We start from the raw sequence: 5,565 nt of genomic DNA, 5'->3' as shown, positions 1-5,565 counted from the left end.
TATCTAACATATATATATATATATATATATATATATATATATATATATGTTAGATAATGGGAGGTTGATTTTATAATTTATGGCTTTATCCGAAGTTAAATAATGTTGGGACTATTTATACTACCAGAAGGGTGGGATAACTTATCCCAATACTATTTGTTAATTTCGAGATAAGTTATCCCAAACTTGGCAACCAAACAAAGCACCAAAAAATTTATCCCGGGACTATTTTTTTATCCCGGGAATATTTGTTTTAATACCCCACACAAAATGATCCCTAAGGGTTGTCTTTATCACTTGGTCCTGGTTAAAGATTCTAACTAGGAAGGTCATTCTTTGTCTTTGGTCCCTGTGGTTAATGAGTTTTCAGATGTCTTTCCGGATGATCTTCCTGGTGTTTCTTTAGATAGAGAAATAGAGGTTGGTATTGATTTGCTTCTGGACACTTGTCCAACATCCATTCCTCTGTATAGAATGGCTTCAGGCTGAGTTGAGGGAGCTCAAGGAGAAACTTTAGGATCTTCTAGATAAGGGGTTTATTTGTCCTCATGTTTCTCAATGGGATGCATCGGTGTTGTTTGTGCGCAAGAAGGATGGTTTCCTACGGATGTGCATTGACTGGCGATAGTTGAATAAGGTGACGGTCAAAAATAAGTATTCTCTTCCTCGGATAGATGACTAATTTGACCAATTATAGGGTGTCAAGTTCTTCTCTAAGATAGATCTTCGGTCTGGGTAAATCAACTTAAGATTAGGGAGGTCGATATCCCAAAGATGGCTTTTCATACTCGGTATGGGCATTTTGAGTTCTTGGTTATGTCATTTGGGTTGACTAATGCTCCTGTAGTATTTATGGACTTAATGAAGGGCAGTTCAGGCAGTATTTGGATCTCTTTATCATTATGTTTATTGATGACATTCTAGTTTATTCGAAGAGTGAGCTGGATCATGCTAATAACCTCTGTGTGGTGTTACAGACCTTAAAAAAGCAACAGCTGTATTCCAAGTTCTCTAAGTGTGAGTTTTGGGTGAACGATGTTACTTTCTTGGTCCATATTATTTCTAGTGAAGGGATCATGGTAGATCCGCTGAAGGTTGCTGTGGTGAGGTGGCCTAGGCCCATGACTCAATTCGATATTAGAAGCTTCTTGGGTTTAGCTGGGTATTATAGGCGGTTTGTGGAAATCTTTTCTTCGATAGCTGCTCCTTTGACTAGGTTGACTCAGAAAAAGGTTAAGTTTTCTTGGTCGGATGCATGTGAAAGGAGTTCTGAGAAGTTGAAGGATAAGTTGACTTCTGCTCCAATCCTGACCTTATCGAAAGGCAATGATGGGTTCGTGGTTTATTGTGATACATCTAGGGTAGGGCTTGGTTATGTTTTGATGCAATATGGGAAGGTGATTGTCAATGCTTCCAGGCAGTTGAAGGTACATAAGAGGAATTATCTTACTCATAATTTAGAGTTGTTGGCGGTTGTGTTTGCTTTAAAAATATGGCAGCATTATTTGTATGATGTTCACATAGATATCTTTTCTGATCACAAGAGTCTTCAAAATGTGTTCACTCAGAAAGAGCTAAATCTCAGGCAAATGAGGTGGCTTGAGCTTCTAAAAGATTATGATATGAGTTTTCACTACCACCCAGGTAAGGCTAATATGGTTGTTGATGCTCTTAGCAAGTTATCCATAGGGAGTTTGGTTCACATGGAGGAAGTCAAGATGGAATTGGTGAAGGATATTCACCCCTTGGCTAATCTTAGAGTTTGTCTTTTGGACTATAAAGATAGTGGTGTGATGGTGCAAGAAGTGGTTCGATCGTCTCTTAGAGCAGAGACTAAAGAAAAGCAAGTGCTGGATCCTGTCTTTATGAAAATCAAGGGTGATGTTGGTTGGCAAAAGGTAGTAGTGTTTGATATAAGTGGTGATGGTACTTTAAGGCACCAATGAAGGTTGTGTGTTCCTGATATCGACGAGATACTTCAAAGATTTTTGGCTGAGGTACACGAGTCACGCTATTTTGTTCATCAAGGATCGACTAAGATGTATCATGATTTTAAGGATATATATTGGTGGAATGGCATAAAAAGGGATTGGCTGATTTTATGGCCAAGTGTATGGTGTGTCAACAGGTTAAGGTTGAGCACATAAGACTTGGTGGGTTGTAGCAAGAAATTGATTTTCCTGAATGGATGCGTGAAATAATCAATATGAACTTCATTACCGGTCTTCCTCGATCTCGGAATCAGTATGATTCGATTTGGGTCATTATGGATAGGATGAGCATGTCTGCATATTTCTTGCCAGTGCGGACCACTTTTTCGGCAGAGAAAAATACGTGGTTGTATCTTCAGGAGGTTGTAAAGCTGCATGGGGTACTTGTTTTTATTATCTCTGATCGGGGTACAAGTTTACGTCTCATTTCTATCGATCTTTCCAGAAAGGGTTGGGGACTAAGGTATTCTTAGTACTGTTTTTCATCCACAGTCGGATGGGTAATCAAAGAGAACTATTCAAATATTGGAAGGTATGCTTTGGGCCTGTATGTTTGACTATGGTGGCAATTGGATTGAGTATATACCTTTGGTGGGGTTTGCTTACAATAATATCTATCATTCGAGTATTGGTATGGCTTCTTTTGAGGCGTTGTATGCTAGGAGGTGTAGATCTCCTATTTGTTGGTTTGAGCTTGGAAAAGCAGACATGTATGGTCCTAATTTATTTTATCAAGAAATGCAGAAGGTTAAGGTTATTCGGGATAGGCTTAAAGCTGCCTAAACTCGCCAAAAGTCTTATGTAGATGTTAGACGTAGAGACTTGGAGTTTGAGGTCGGGGATAGGGTGTTCCTCAAGGTATCTCCCATGAAGGGAGTGGTGCGGTTTGGAAAAAATGGGAAACTTAATCCTCGATTCATTGGTCCTTATGTGATTTTGTGGAGATTTGCTAGTGCATCATATGAGTTGGAGTTGCCATCTAGCTTAAATTTAGTTCACCTAATCTTTCATGTTTCTATGTTGAGAAAGTGTATTGGTGATACTTCTTCGGTTGATCATTTGGAAAGATTGTGTTTCTCGGATTCTTTGTCTTATGAAGAGGTCCCGGTTGAGATATTAAATAGGCAATCATTGGTTGCAGACCAAGGATGTGGCTTCGGCTAAGGTTCTATTGCGAAACCATAAGGTGGAAGAAGCTACTTGGGAAGCGGAAGAGGATTTGAAGTCCAAGTACCCAAATTTTCTTTTACTCCTGGGATTCGTACGGAAGGTATGTGTGTTGAACACATCTTTATTTTCTGAGTTTGTTAAAGGAAAGATTAACATCTTTGCCTATTTGCTTTCAAACTTTGTTAAAGGGATGTTTGATAATGCAAATGACTCTGTGTGTGGTTACCTACCTTTCCTTCATTCAGGGATAAATGTTCTTAGAGGGGGAGACTTAAACATCCTGGGTTTTGAATGTTAGAAAATTTCCTGGAAATCCGTTCTCCGAACCCAATCGACTCATAGGTACAAGCCGTATGTAGGGGTACGAGAGGTATGGTTCTGTCGTATGCTAATAGGTGTTAATTGGTAGGATAGTTTTGGTAACTAGAATGGGCACGATTTAAGGGTATGAGTCATAGGGCTTGGTACACGTTGTATCAAGGACTCGTATGTTGGTCAGTGTTTGATCCTCCTTGTATTTCATTCTGCCAGGGATACGAGTTATGGATACGGACCGTATGATGTAGTTACGACTTGGTTGAATGAGTCATATACTGGATAGTGTTTGATCCAAGGGTTGAGGCTTGGATACGAGTGGTGGATACCGATCGTTTAGGAGGGTACGACTCATATGGGTCAGTCCTATCCTTATGATAAGTTTTTAAGGGATTAAAGTGAGGATATGTTGGACATTTCCCTACTTACACTAACTATGACCCATGACTTTTAATGCACTTAGTAGGTTATTTACCCTTTAATTTTATTCATTAACACTTAGAAACTATTCCAAAATATCTTATAATTCTCTCAAGAACTTTTGGTAATTTCTTACCCTCAATTCTTCATTATAAGGCATGATTCTCTTCCCTCATTGTAATTTCAACTAAAGGAATTGTATATATGATTGATTTTATGGTTTCACTATTTCATGATTATGGTTTTCAACTATTATTTGGGGTTTTTGATATTACATATTTGGTTATGATTTCCTATAGTTTGTATTATGCCTTTATATGCATTAATGGTGGTGTTGGACAATTAGATTGCATGGTAATTGTTTAATCGCCTTTGGAATTGGTTTTAGTTATATTATGCCCCCAAGGTGTTTAATAAAATGCTTATAAAGATATGTTTATGTCATTGACTTCTTTTAATGGAACTCTTGCATGTTTTGAACTGGATAAAGGATTTATGCATGGTTTAAATGTTTTGAAAATGATAAATGGTTATGCTTGTGGAGAACATGGAAGTCTCCCAAGTGGATTTATTATGGTAAAAGGAAGGGCACCTACGATCCCCTTATCTTAAATAGTTTTGCTATGGATATTACTTGCAAGTAATCGGGTAGTATAACGATACCACTAGTATTGACCTTAGTTAATAAATGGTAAATAGATTGTTTGGACATAGTTTTAGTTGGGCATTAATGGCGGAGTGTGTAGCTGAGCCGTGGAAGGTGACGGTCTCGGGGGGACTAAAATTGGAAATTCATAGTTACCGATATGAGGGGCCTTGATAACTATGTGCTTATGTCACATTTTATTTTGGGGGATGTACTATTCATCTCATAGGATACTTCCTTATCGTGCAGCGACATGCACTAGGGCCCTTTCAGTAGGTGGAGTTGAACCTATATGGCCCGTGGGTGGTTAGGACGACAAAGCTACATAGCCCAGGTAAAAGGTTTTAAATGCATACTAAACCCAGTTCCCTTTTTTGACACTTATATATGTATGGTTGTACGCATAATTGATGGTTTCACTTGGTTTTATGATTGTCATTAGTTTATCCTTATCCAGAGATTCATGCTAGCAGTCACTCGCTAACTGTAAGACCCCACAAAGTTCTCTCGTAGTCTGAGCCTTAGAGCGTGTCAAGTGAAGTGAATTTTGTCCTTAAAAGATCAAGAAGTGACTTCCAAAGTGGGAAGTATTTTAAACCGTGTAGAATTTTCCTAATTTTAAGTTCTGTAATAGTCTGAGAATACGGAGTTCTGTAACTCACTGAGTTCTAAGAATCGTGGCTTGACTGAGATTACCGTGAAAACTGACACGGGCTCTAAACTTGCTGCTAAATTGTCGGGTATAAATACCCCCAAGACTCGATAACATAAAAGTAAAACATAAATATTTTTGAATAATAATGACCGTGGACATTCATTCACCATTACAATCATTAAAGCATCTCTTCAAGCACTTGGAAATCATAAACATGTGATAGTATAGGGAGACATGCTATTAGCTCATACTCCATTCAACAAGGTCTTGCAACAAACATCTAACATGCATTGAAGAGCACATAATTGGTGGATTTCATGCTAACATGTCACAATTCATTCATTAAGGCTTTTCAACAAATACTTGGC

This window comes from Capsicum annuum, chromosome 8 (assembly GCF_002878395.1).
Source record: "Capsicum annuum cultivar UCD-10X-F1 chromosome 8, UCD10Xv1.1, whole genome shotgun sequence".
Lineage (NCBI taxonomy): Eukaryota > Viridiplantae > Streptophyta > Magnoliopsida > Solanales > Solanaceae > Capsicum > Capsicum annuum.
This window is presented reverse-complemented; position numbering follows the sequence as displayed.